The sequence below is a fragment of the Rhinatrema bivittatum genome, chromosome 6 (assembly GCF_901001135.1).
Source record: "Rhinatrema bivittatum chromosome 6, aRhiBiv1.1, whole genome shotgun sequence".
Classification (NCBI taxonomy): domain Eukaryota; kingdom Metazoa; phylum Chordata; class Amphibia; order Gymnophiona; family Rhinatrematidae; genus Rhinatrema; species Rhinatrema bivittatum.
The window spans coordinates 258471177-258485442 of NC_042620.1; the positions used below are offsets into that span (position 1 = coordinate 258471177).

Genomic DNA, 14266 nt, shown 5'->3' on the forward strand with positions numbered 1-14266 from the left:
AGTCACACGATCCCGTCAAACCTGCAAAGGATGCCTCGGACATCATCACTTAAGGAGACACCCGTGACATCACTTGAAACCCTATGCCATTATCACTATATATATATATATATATAGGAAAGACAGACGGGGCCGATGCAATAAAGGTCTGCTTGTACTGAGCATCCGTTTTCCTAATGCGTGCACAGCCACATCCCCTGGGCACCTGTTGCAGTATGTAAATAAGGGGCTGCGTAAAAAAGGACGCACTAGGGAAGATTTGTTTATCCCTAGCGCTCAACTGCATCAGGCACCCACAAATGCAATGGGCGCGCTATACAAGTGTCTGTTTTTATCCCACTTCTAGCCTATTTTGCTGAGGTTGCTGGATGCCCATAGCTAAGCACCCCTTGCTATTGTGCGTGTATATTGTGCGACCAGAAATTTTTTTTTTTAAATCAAGCCCATATACCTTTATTTTTAAACACCGCAAGCAGTAAATTTAAATGTCACAATCATACTAACCCCAAAGAGCATACTGAGTTTAAGAATAAATACTCTGATTGGGCCAAGCTACCAACTGGCCTGCCACAGGGGTCAGCCCTTTCAGCAACGTTGATTAATCTGTACCTAACTCCTCGGTGTAAAGTTCTAGCCGGGTTGTGTGATGGCTATAAGCTTTACACAGAAGATATTCAGTTTTTTGTCCGGGTCCATCCTTCCTGCTCCGAGACAGTCGACCTGGTGAATTTGTGTATCAAAACCATCAAGAGGTGGCTGTTGTTCAACAAATTGTCCCTTAACATTACTAAACCTCAGTGCGTGCTGATTCAGCGTCCCCATGCTAGGATCCAATATACTACGATTATGATAGAAAATATTTCTTTCACGCTCAACGCCTGTATTCGGAATGTGGGTGTCTTGATCGACCCTGCTCTTTCCTATGTTAAGATCATCATCAAATCTGTTTTTTTTCAAACTGCACATTTTATGTGGTCTCCAACATTATTGGACATGGGTGATTTTCGAATTGTAGTACAGACTTCTATTCTCCCGATATTGGACCACTGTAATTCAGCCCTAACTTTAAAACCTCTCCAATTGCTTCTAAATGCTGCAGTGTGACTTATTACCAGCACCAAAAGACGTGAACATATTATCCCGGTTCTCATTGACTTGCACTGGCTTCCCATCTCTGAGCATATCAAATACAAGGTTGTAGCAATTACTTTTAAATTCATTTCTTCTGCTGTTACCCCATGGTGTAATGCCTTGTTGCACTTGTACTGCCCCCACTCAGAGGGGTCTGCTGGATGTGCCCTCGCCGGCACGTGGCAAGCTCAGCTGTACGAGAGATCGTGCACTCTCGATCGCAGCTCCGGCTCCCTGGAATACATTTCCTGAAAGAGTGCGATTGGCAGACAGCCTAAAGACCTTTAAGCAATCTCTAAAAACACAGCTATTCAGGCAGGCATTCTATTAGTTGTCCATAGCGTATTTTATTAACTTTCTAATAGTTTGCAACGTGTTGGTATGTTGTTTGTACAAGTTTGATTGAAATTTTATGTATGTTTTTGCTTTGTACATCACCTAGTATTTAGGCGATTAATACATTTTAATAAAGATAAAGATTTTTAAATTTCTCATGAGCCCTTGACTTGCGGATTGACTTAACTCTACCTCCAGGGCTGGAGTTAAATTTGCCGCGTTAAAAAGTGTGCGTTGGGCGCCCAGCGATTTTCTCCATCGGGGGGTAATAGCTAACAGCCTCATCTACATGGAATTTATATGTGATGAGCACTAATCTCCTTATTACATCGGGTGCTAGTCTAGCGCATCCAACCACCTGTAAACTTGTGCGCTAGGCTGGGTGCCCCTTATTGCATCAGCCCCTGAGGGAAGAAGTCACAGTTATCCGAGACACACAGTGGCCAGACTCAGGATGCACACGTCTGGAGTACCAGAAGCAGCTTCAGCCTGTGACCACCATTGCAATGGATGGGTTGGATGCGAGACAGGAGGCTCATGACATTGTAAAGGCCAGTTCCAGTTGAGCTGGAAGCCTGAAGAAGCAGGAGGGAAACTGCTGAGCCAAAAAAAAAACAAAACAAAAAAACCCCACCCTCCATCAAAACCCAGAGAAGACACCCGGTCAGAGGCAAAACGCTCTGGGTGCCACTCAATCATCCAATCCTAAAGAAGCCCATCACTTTAAATCCAAAAGGGACACAAGCAATCTCCTGACTTTAAACATACAAAGGAAAAGTGCCGACACTGGTCGTAGCGATCACATTACACCTGATTTCCAACTGCTTCACTGGCTTCTGCTGGAAGGCTTACATACAGACGGGCCGATACAGTACAGTGAGCTCCGACGGAGCGCACTGTTAACCCGCCATTGGATGCGCGTTTTCCCTTACCCCTTATTCAGTAAGGGGCCGAAAACGCACGTCCAACCTGCCAAACCTAATAGCGCCCTCAACATGCAAATGCATGTTGAGGGCCCTATTAGGTATTCCCGCGCGATTCAGAAAACAAAATGTGCAGCCAAGCCGCACATTTTGCTTTCAGAAATTAGCGCCTACCCAAAGGTAGGCGCTAATTTCTTCGGGCACTGGGAAAGGGCACAGAAAAGCAGTAAAAACTGCTTTTCTGTGCACCCTCCGACTTAATATCATGGCAATATTAAGTCAGAGGTCCCAAAGGGTAAAAAAAGTTTAAAAAAAAAAAAAAATTTGAAGTCGGCCCGCGGCTGTCGGGTCAAAAACCGGACGCTCAATTTTGCCTTCGTCCGGTTTCCGAGTCCGTGGCTGTCAGCGGGCTCGAGAACAGACGCTGGCAAAATTGAGCGTCGGCTGTCAAACCCGCTGACAGCCGCCGCTCCAGGACAAAAGGAGGCGCTAGGGATGCGCTAGTGTCCCTAGCGCCTCCTTTTGCCCGTTTCTACCGCCGGGCCTAATTTAAATACTGAATCTCGCGCACAGGCGAGTGGCCTGTGTGCGCGCTGGGAGAGCGGGCATTCGCCCGCTCTCCCGTGGACTTTACTGAATCGGCCCGAAAGTTAGCACATCAATACATTAACTACTGAATAACCCTTCTTCACCTTGGATTTGTGTGAGCCTGCGCTTATATTACCCTCCTCTGATATTAGGATAGGTGCCACAAACTCTCTTAGAGGTTTCTTTTCAGCTTGCGCACCTCCCAGAGACCCCTGAGTAACCTTCACTGCAGCAGGGACCATCCCCTGGCATTCTTTACCAGAGAATTTACATTCTAGCACATGCACATGGACATTCAAGAAACAAATGAAGAGCTTCTTGTTTTCCCAGGCATTCGAGCTTGGAAGTTAAACTTTCTATATGGCTCTTGTTCCCTCTCTTCTAAGCTGCAGTTTCCTTTTGTTGTATGACATAAGTTTGTGCAGGCTTAGTTTTGAGTGTTGTATGACGTTTAATTTTGTTTTCACTGTCTAGGCAACTGTACTTAATGAATGTTTTTATGTTCCTTGCCTCCAACTGTGCAGAGGTGGAAAACAAATTATTTTAAATAAATAGATGTATGGAAACAGAGAATATAAAAGGCAGAAAATGGCAAGGTCCATCCAGTTTGCTCATTTTTCCTGCCTGCTAGAATATGGCAGACTCAACCAAAACGTCAGCCTTTCTCTCACTTCCTTGCAGCAAAGCATCTTGTTTTCCTTAGTGTAGACAGTTGGACTCAGAATCAGTAAGCTTATGTTCCCCTACCAGCTGATGGAGATGGAGCAAGCTAACGTCACAGTATATATAACCCTGCAGTGATCCCAGCTGCCAGTATTCTCTTCAAAAGCAACTGTGGTCAGACTAGCAAAAAACTTGATTAAAAACAGTCAACCATTACTGTACCCAACCAACAAGAAACACTGAACTCAAGTAAGAATGTATGTACCCCAATCTAGGGACTGGATGAACACTTACCAGTAATTCCCTGAGGCCCAGAGCCCCACAGGAGGACCATGGACACAATCATTCGGTAGCCAAGGGTGGGAAGCTGAGTCCATCTGTCTACACTAAGGAAAACAAAATTATCAGGTAAGTAGTAATTTCTCCATTTCCTAGCATGTAGACAGATGGATTCAGGACTAGTGGGATGTCCCAAAGCTACTCCCGAGTAGTGAGGAAGGCTGCCTGCTGTCCAGTCAACACCGCACATTCAAAGGCTGCATCCTCCTGGGCCTGCACATCCAGACGATAGAACCTGGGAAAAAAGTGTGTAGGGAAGACCACGTTGCAGCTCAGCAAATGTCAACAGGAGACAACAATCTAACCTCCGCCTATGACACTGCCTGAGCCCTAGTGGAATGAGCCTTAATCTGAGTAGGCAACGGCTTTTCAGCATCCACATACGCGGCCATGACTACCTCCTTAATCCAGCGAGCCACAGTAGCCCGCTCCCACTATGAAGGACAAACTGGTGATCTGTCTTACGGAAAGGTTCAGAAACCTCCAGATACTGCATGACATGTCTCCTGACAAGGGATGCAAGAGGCGATACTCCTCTGCATTCCTCTCCTTATCCAAGGATGGCAAAGAAATAGACTGATTTAAGTGAAAATTCGAAACCACCCTAGGCAAGAAGGAGGGAACAGTACCAGTTGTATCGACCCGGAGTCACCTGAAGGAACGGCTCCCAGTAAGACAAGGCCTGCAGCTCGGAAGTTTGATGCATAGAACATATCGCCACCAGGAACACCCTCTTAAAGGTCAATAACCACAAGGAAAGACTACGCAGCAGTCGAAACATAGGGCCCGCCAAGAAATCCAACACCAGGTTAAAACTCCATAGTGGAATCGGTAACCTCAAGGGAGGCTGAAGAAGCTTCACTCCCTTCAGAAAACGGGCCACATCAGGAAGAGACAAGGAGTCACCTGGCTCCGGAAACAGGCAAGAGCTGCAACCTGCACCTTTAAAGAATTAAGGGCCAAGCCTTTATCTAACCTAATCTGTAAAAACTCCAAAATAAGCGGAATCTTAACTGAATGAGGAAAAATACCACAATCCTCACACCAGGCCTCAAACATTCTCCAAACCCATACATAGGCTAAGGAAGTGGAGAACGCTCGAGCTTGGAGCAAGGTGGCAATCACCGCAGAAGAATATCCACACTTCAACAGACAAGCCCTGTCAAGGTGTTGTGACCGTCGGTCGCAGACAGCTGCGACCGATTCAACTCACGTCATGTGTTGCCCTGCTCTCCTCTCCGGGTCTACTCGCGGCTGTGGCTAGCCGCTACCGCCGCATACCTCCAGGTTATCAAGACTCCTCGTGGCGGGCAGGACGCCGCCGCCACCCATGCCGACTCCCGGCCTCCCTAGGTGCACGAGCCACTGGGACTCGACTGATGACATCACAAGTTTGTGATTCATAAGCATCTCCCGCGCCCTTTGCTCGCTGACTTGGCAACAAGTTCCTTTGCTACTGGTGCTTGCTCCTGTCTCCTCGGACCTGTGGTTCCCGTATCAGATCTACCTGCAGCTCTGGACTCTGTCTCGGGTACCTGCTTCTCGGGGGCCTGCTTGCGCTTCAGTTGGAGACCTCGTCTCCAGGCTTCCCCGCTCCTTGGGGTAGTCCTGCGCCTTCCAGAGGTCCTGCCTGCCGGCTTCCCTGCTCCTTGGGGTTGTCCCTCAAACTGCCTTACTGCTTTGGAGACTCAACTCTGCGCGACCTCGCTCCTCGGGGCATTGCCTAAGCCAGTTACTGTACTCCGCGCTTCCCGCTCCTAGGGCCAGTGCCTACATTCTACACCACTGACTGTACTCTGCACCTCCCCGCTCCTCGGGGTAGTGCATTCGTTTCTCTACCAGAGATTCCATCGTGCATAGCCTCGCTCCTCGGGGGGTTCAGAGATTCGACTCTGGCCCCGCTCCGCGGGTCAGCCTACATCACACCAGAGCCTCTCTCGTTACGCTGTCCCGCCCCTCAAGACAGTCTCTGCTGCATTCCTACGGAAATTCCTGTCTCGCGCTCCCCGGGGCCTGCCTAGTGCTTCTCTGTCGGAGGTACCTGCTCTGGTACTTGCATCTCCAGTTCTGCCTGAATACTGTGTGTTCCCTCCAGACTGTGTCTCTTGCCCCGCTCCTCGGGATCCCTCACAGTACTCGCTCTACTAGCTTCTGTGACCATGTGGCTATGACGCAGGACGCTCTCTCTCTCTACCACCACTACTACCGTATCTCCTGCTGTAACTGACCTTGCCTCCCGATGGTGAGGACCAGTGGGGCTCCTCCCCACAGGTGATGTCAACCCTCACCTTGGGCCAAGGGTCCACAAAACCCACGAATCCTAACACAAGGGTCCAACCTTAAAGGAGAACTGAGTTGGATCCTCGTGAAGAACCGGTCCCTGCTGCAACAGATTCTGATGCGACAAAAGGGGGATGTCCACCAGGAGCCTTCACAGATCTGCATACCACGATCACCTGGGCCAATCCAGGACCACAAGGAGGACCATCCTCCTGTGTCCTTCGATCCTGCAAACTATTCTGCCCAATATGGGCCACAAGGGAAAGGCATAAAGCAGCTTGTCTTCCGGCCAGACCTGTACGAGAACATCGATAACCAGGGACCACGGATCTCTCCTGCAGGTCTAGCAACGGAAGGCCCCAGTGATCCACTATCAGCTGAAACGCCTCGCCTGACAATACCCATTCTGCTGGGTCCAGGCTATCCTTGCTGAGAAAGTCTGTTCTTACATTGTCTTTCCCTGCAATGTGAGAGGCCGAGATCACCTGGTCTATTTCCTGTGACACTTGCTGGCTCTTGGTTCCTCCCTGCCGACTGATGTGGCCACCATCATCACATTGTCCATCATCACTTGGACTGCTTGACCCCGCAGTCTATGGCTGAACTGCAAGCATGCCAACTGGACTGCCTGGGCTTACTGGCGATTGATGCTTCAGAGGGACTCTTCTGTATTTCAACACCCCTGCACCATCAGCTCCTGACAGTGAGCTCCCCAACCTGGAGACTCGCATCTGTCATGAGAATCAACCAGTTTGGAGAGGGCAAGGTAACACCCTTTCTCAAATGATCCTCCTGCAACCACCACTGGAGGTGAGAGCAGATTTCCATTGGCAAGTGGAGCAGAACCGAATAGTCCTGAGACTGCGGATTCCAACAAGACAGCAGAGAGCACTGAAGAGGATGCATATGCACCCTTGCTCACGGTACCACTTCTACGGTCGCTGCCATTAAACCAAGCACCTATAAACATGACCACACGCTTGGGCGTACAATGTTCACCGGAAGTCACACCTGCAACATCAACTTCTGAATTCCAACATCTGGCAGGAAAACTTTGTCCTGCCTTGTGTCGAACCGAACCCCCAGATACTCCAATGAATGAGAAGGCTGAAGACTGCTCTTGGCCAGGTTCACCATCCAACCGAGCAACAAAGCGATCACTTTACGGGTCACCTGGCAGCTCTCTTCCAGAGACTTGGCTCGAATCAGCCAGTGTACCAGTATTTCAGCTTTTCTCAACTCTGTCACTACTACCACCATAACCTTGGAAAAGGTTCTGGGAGCAGTGGCTGGAGCAAAGGGAAATGCTCAAAATTGATAATGGCGTCCCAACACCGCAAAATGCAGAAAACATTGATACTCCAAATGGATGGGAATATGAAGGTAGGCCTCAGACAGATCCAGGGATGTCAGAAATTTTCCCACCTGCACATCCAGTATCACTGAATGCAAGGTTTCCTTGAGAAAATAAGTCACCACAAATGACAACTGACTCCCTTGAGATCCAGGATGGCATGAAAGGAGCCCTTCTTCTTGGGTACAACAAAATAAATGGAATATCGCCCCATACTTTGAGACGCAGGCACTGGGATCACAGTCTTTAGACTGAGAAGCCTTAATAGCAAGGATTTCACTGCCTGCTTCTTCTGCAGGGACTGGCAAGGAGACACCATGAACTCGTCCTGATGAACACTGCGAAGTTCCATCGATATCCTTCTCGTAACACCTCCAGGACCCACTGATCTGATGTGATCTTGACCCAACTCTAATAAGAGAAAGAGAGGTAATCCCCCTACCTCTTATTCCCGAACATTCATTGGGAGGCTTGGGTGGAACCGCTACCCGAGCTGCTCCTCGCCTAGGCTGTCTGGGACGAAAGGACTGAGACCAACCAAAAGGCAGAGTCCTCTGAAAGGTCAACCCTTTACAGGTCCAAAATTGCTTGGTACCCTGGAGACAACTCCTCATACCAAAGGGGCACAGCAACTGCTTCTTATCCTCTGACAACCAAGAAACCAGAGATTCGCCCCACTTATAGGCCAGTTTCTCCAACTTGCTCCCAAACAAGAGTGAGCCTTTAAAAGGCATTTATTTATTTATTTATTTAATATCTTTTAATGTTGAGATTACTTACCTGATAATCTCCTTTTCCTTAGTGTAGACAGATGGACTCAGAACGAATGGGTATAGTATGCTCGTGCTAGCAGTTGGAGACGGATCTGACATCAGCACGGGTATATATACCCCCACAGGAAGCGTAGCAACTCAGTAATCTTCCTTGCAAAAGCTGTTATGGATGTGTGTACTGACGCTCAGTGAAATAGTGAAACAGGATTCCCCTGACCGATTGATAGTAGCTGGAGACCGCCAGCAGACATAACCGGAAGGCGTTGACACCAGGTAGAGTGTACGCTCTTATGCAAACAAAGGACATGGCGTACCTTGAATCGGTGAAACCCATGTACACAGGCAGCTGGGCAGGATGCTGAGTCCATCTGTCTACACTAAGGAAAAGGAGATTATCAGGTAAGTAATCTCAACATTTCCTGGCGTGTAGCCAGATGGACTCAGAACGAATGGGATGTACAAAAGCTTTACTCCCAGCCTGGGCGGGAGGCTGCCTGAGGACCATGTAGTACCGCCCTCGCAAATGGTGAGTCCTCCCTGGCCTGGACATCCAGACGGTAGAATCTGGAGAAGGTATGGCGGGAGGACCATGTCGCCGCTTTACATATTTCTGCAGGCGACAGCATCCTGGATTCCGCCCAGGATGCCGCTTGTGCTCTGGTAGAATGAGCCTTGTAGAGGCGGAGACTTCCCACAGCCTCCATGTAAGCTGCTCGGACAACTTCTTTAATCCAGCGGGCGATGGTGGGCCGCGAGGCCGCTTCACCTTGCTTCTTCCCGCTGTGCAGGACGAACAGATGGTCCGTCTTTCGTAGTTCTTGTGTCACTTCCAGATATCTGGGCAGCAATCTGCCAATGTCGAGATGGCGTAATAAACGCCCTGCTTCAGATTTCTTCAAACCCGCCGTGGTAGGCAAGGAAATAGTTTGATTAAGGTGAAATTGTGAGACCACTTTAGGTAGAAAGGAGGGAACCGTGCGAAGATGGATAGCCTCAGGAGTGATCCTGAGAAATGGATCCCGGCAGGACAGTGCTTGTAGCTCTGAGATGCGGCGTGCTGAACAGACAGCCAGCAAGAACACCATCTTCAAGGTTAGAGATCGGAGAGACAGGCCCCGAAGGGGTCTGAAGGTGGATCCCGCGAGGAAATCCAAAACAAGGTTGAGGTTCCATAAGGGCACAGGCCACTGCAGTGGCGGACGGATATGCTTGACTCCTTTCAGGAAGCGAGAAACATCTGGGTGTTTGGCAATGGTCTTGCCATCCCTCCTGGGACCATAGCAAGACAGCGCAGCCACCTGAACCTTGATGGAGCTGAGGGAGAGACCCTTCTGAAGTCCATCTTGCAGGAAATCCAGCACAATAGGGATCGTGGTCGCATGTGGATTGGTGCCATGAGTGTCGCACCATGCTTCGAATACTCTCCAGATCCTTACGTAGGTGAGGGAAGTGGAAAACTTGCGAGCTCGGAGGAGTGTATCTATCACGGGCTCCGAGTAACCTCTTTTCTTCAGTCTAGCCCTCTCAATGGCCAGACCGTAAGAGAGAATTGAGCTGGATCCTCGTGGAGGATGGGACCTTGACGTAGAAGGTCCCGGAGAGGAGGCAGGGGAAGAGGCTCCCCTGCCAGTAGTCTTCTCATGTCCGCGTACCAGGGTCTTCTTGGCCAGTCTGGTGCCACTAGAAGAACTAGGCCCCGGTGTTTCTGAATCTTGTGGATGATGGCGCCCAGCAGAGGCCACGGAGGAAAGGCGTATAGCAGAGTCCCTGGAGGCCATGGCTGAACCAGGGCATCGATTCCGTGTGAGAACGGGTCGCGCTTGCGGCTGAAGTATCTGGGTACTTGAGCATTGGACTTGTCTGCCAGTAAATCCATGTCCGGAATCCCCCAGTGATCCACAATCATCTGGAAGGCTGTGGGTGACAGCTGCCACTCTCCCGGATTTAGGCTTTCTCTGCTGAGGAAGTCTGCCGTGGTGTTGTCCTTCCCGGCAATGTGGATGGCGGAGATGTCCTGAAGATTCGCCTCTGCCCAAGCCATCAGCGGGCAGATGGCGAATCCAGATACCTGTCGGCTTCTGGTTCCGCCCTGATGGTTGATGTATGCCACCGTGGTGGCGTTGTCGGACATCACTCTGACTGCTCGGTTCCGCAGTCTGTGAGCAAACTGCAGGCAGGCTAACCGGACCGCTCGTGCCTCTAGACAGTTGATGTTCCACGCAGACCCTTCTCTGTTCCACCACCCTTGTGCGGTGAGTCCCTCGCAGTGTGCTCCCCAGCCGCTCAGGCTGGCATCTGTGGTGAGCAGAGTCCACGTGGGGGAGGATATCTTCGACCCCCTGCTCATGTGGTTGGACTGCAACCACCACCGCAACTGGGTCCGTACTCTGGCCGGCAGAGGTAGGTGCGTGGAATAGTTCCGTAGACGGGGGCTCCAGCGAGAGAGCAGGGAGTGTTGTAGAGGTCTCATATGGGCCCTTGCCCAAGGTACCACTTCCAGGGTGGATGCCATGAGCCCGAGAACCTGCAGATAATCCCAAGCTATGGGCCGACTGGCTCCCATCAAGTACTGGATACGCGTCTGAAGTTTCAACCTTCTCTTGGCAGTGAGACTGACTGTGTCTGCCTGGGTGTCGAACTGTACTCCCAGGTATTCCAGTGACTGGGAAGGCTGTAGGCAACTCTTGCTGAGGTTGATTACCCAGCCCAAGCTTTCCAGGAGGGCGATCACACTGTCGGTTGTCTGATGGCTCTCCTCTCGAGATTTCGCCCTGATCAGCCAGTCGTCTAGGTAGGGATGGACCAGAATTCCTTCCCGTCTGAGTGCCGCTGCTACCACTACGACCACCTTGGTGAAGGTCCGCGGTGAAGTGGCCAACCCAAAGGGCAGAGCCCTGAATTGGAAGCGGCGGCCTAGAACCTTGAAGCGCAGGTAGCGCTGATGATCCGGATGGATCGGGATATGCAGGTAGGCTTCCGACAAGTCTAAAGCCGTGAGGAATTCTCCTGGCTGTACTGCGGTCTTGACGGAGCGCAGAGTTTCCATGCGAAACCTCGGGACCCTTAAGTATCGATTGACTGACTTGAGGTCCAGTACAGGCCGAAAGGTGCCCCCTTTCTTGGGTACCATGAAATAAATGGAATAGTGTCCAGAATTCACTTCCCAGGCAGGTACTGGGATGATGGCTTTCAAGGACAGGAGCCTCGCCAGGGTAGCTTCCAGTGCTGCCTTCTTGTGTGTGGGGCAGGAAGATTCCACAAACTTGTCTGGAGGGAGGTGATGAAAGTCCAGATAATACCCCTCTCGGATGATGGCGAGGACCCACTGGTCCGATGTAATCTCGACCCATCTGGGGTAGAAGAGGGTTAACCTGCCTCCTATGGCTCCGTCCCCCAGATGGATCGGCGGATTCTCATTGTGAGGTGCGGCCAGGGCCTGAGCCCGGGCCTGCTCCCCTCTTGCGCTGCTTGGTCCGAAAGGACTGATTCCGGGCCTGAGGACGAGGTGCCTAGTAGCTACTCCTGTAGGGAACGAAGCGCTGGGAGCTTCTACCCCTGGAGGGCCTTGGAAAGGCGTGCTGGTTCCTCCTGAACTGATCTTCCGGCAGTCGAGGTACTGGAGAGGCGCCCCATGTGCTGGCCAGTTTATCAAGGTCGCTGCCAAAGAGGAAAGAGCCCTTAAAGGGCAATCTGGTGAGGCGTGTCTTTGAAGGCGCATCGGCTGACCATTTCCGGATCCAGAGCTGCCTCCTGGCAGCTACGGAGGATGAGATCCCCTTGGCTGTTGTTCGGACTAGGTCTGATGCAGCATCCGTGAGGAACGAGAGAGCTGACTCCATGTCAGCTGCTGGAGCGTTGTTCCTGACCTGTGACAAACATGCACGCGTCACCACTGTGCAGCAGGTTGCGATCCGCAAAGATAGAGCTGCCACCTCAAAAGTCTGTTTCAGAATGGCGTCCAGTCGCCGGTCATGAGGCTCCTTGAGGGCCGTCCCCCCTTCAAATGGAATGGTAGTGCGCTTGACCATAGCGCTAATCAAGGCGTCCACCTGAGGGCACGCCAGCAGGTCCTGGATAGCCGGTGCCAATGGGTACATGCCCGTCAGGGCCCGGCCCCCTTTGAAGGAAGCCGCTGGTGCAGCCCATTCTAAATCTATCAGTTGTTGTGCCACTTGCAAGAATGGAAAATGGCGGGCTGTAGGACGAAGACCTTCCAGTAGGGGGTTCTGCGCAGAGGGTACCGTAGCGCTGGGACCTGTAATATCCAACTCCGCCAGACACTGAGACACCAGGTCGGAGAGATCCTCCTTAGGGAAGAACCGCCTCATGGTTCTATATGGCTCAATCCCTGGGGGAAGTTCCCCCTCGTCTGGGAGTTCGGACTCGTCCAGTGAAACCTCCTGGTCTGACTGATCTGGACTGTCCAGCGGCGGGAGGTCCCGCTCACGATAAGGGCATGAGGGTCCAGGAACAGGCTCCGCAGGAGCCGCCACCGCAGCGGCAGCCGCCGCAGTCGCAGCCACCGCAGGAACCGCAGAAACAGCAGGAACAACAGGAACAGCAGGAACCGCAGGGCCTGGACGGGAAGCCGTTTGCATCTGTACAAAGGCATGAATCCCCTTAAAGAGATCCACCCAGGAAATTGAAGCAGCCTCTAATCGCCGGGGTACAAGGTCCCCCGGGATTCCCGATTGGTCGAGACTGCCCGCTAAATCCGGGGTAGCCCCTGGGGAACTGTCAGCAAATCGGGGCTGAGACTGGTCCTGGCCAGAGGGTCCCACGGCCTCCTCACATTGGGCACATAGGGAGTCTGGCTCTTCACTGTGCGTGGCTCGAAGCTGGCATGCGGAGCAGAGGCCGAGGGCTCTAATGCCGGAGGCAGGAGGCGCCCCCGCTGAAGACGCTGAGGCGTTCTGTTCCATTGAAAAGTTTGCGCTGAATGATATGCGGCAGCAATATACGCTTAGAACAGGCGCACAATAATATGTGGCAGCAATATACGCTTAGAACAGGCGCACAATAATATGCGGCAGCAATATACGCTTAATATAACAGGCGCACAATAATATGCGGCAGCAATATACGCTGAATACCACAGGCGCACAATAATAAGCGGCAGCAATATACGCTTAGAACAGGCACACAATAATATGCGGGCAGCAATATACGCTTGATGATATTCAATATGCTCTCAGCAATAGGCGGTCATCAATACACGCTCAATAGTATACAATATGCTCTCAGCAATAAGCGGTCAGCAATACACGCTCAATAGTATACAATATGCTCTCAGCAATAAGCGGTCAGCAATACCCGCTCAATGGTATACAATATGCTCTCAGCAATAAGCGGTCAGCAATACCCGCTCAATGGTATTCAATATGCTCTCAGCAATAAGATATACGCACAATGATGTATATAATATGCGCTCAGTCATAGACATGCGCCTATCACGGGCGCTCAATACCTGAACAAGGCCCACAAAATGGCGCCCTTCACGGCGTGCCACGCCGCCGATCCTCGGTTCCTCTGAGACCAAAAGTAAGAGATGTACGCCTTACCTGATCCTCGGCGCTTCCCAGCTGGAACCCGGGCGGTCTCCGGCTGCGGGGGGAGAGGGCAAGTACCTTCACCGCCGCGTTTGAGGATATGCACCTGCTGCCTCGTCCACGCCGGGACCGAGGCGCCTCATATGCCTCACCCGAACCTCGCCCGGGGGCTATGTCCCTGCCGCGATTCGGCCACCGGACCGAGGACTTAAACCTCCGGGGGATCACGGAAATCACCCCGGGAAACTCTACTGGGGGAGGGACCTTAGGGTATCACCGCAGGAGTGCGGGGTTCGATGCTGTAGAAGTTTTAGTAAAAAGAAAGTAGAA

General features: G+C 51.4%; 1 protein-coding gene across 1 annotated transcript in view; it reads right to left on the reverse strand.

The window, feature by feature from the left end:
- Positions 1-14266, reverse strand: part of FBXL19 (F-box and leucine rich repeat protein 19) — a 129872-nt gene that overhangs the window by 73048 nt on the left and 42558 nt on the right. The window lies entirely within an intron of this gene.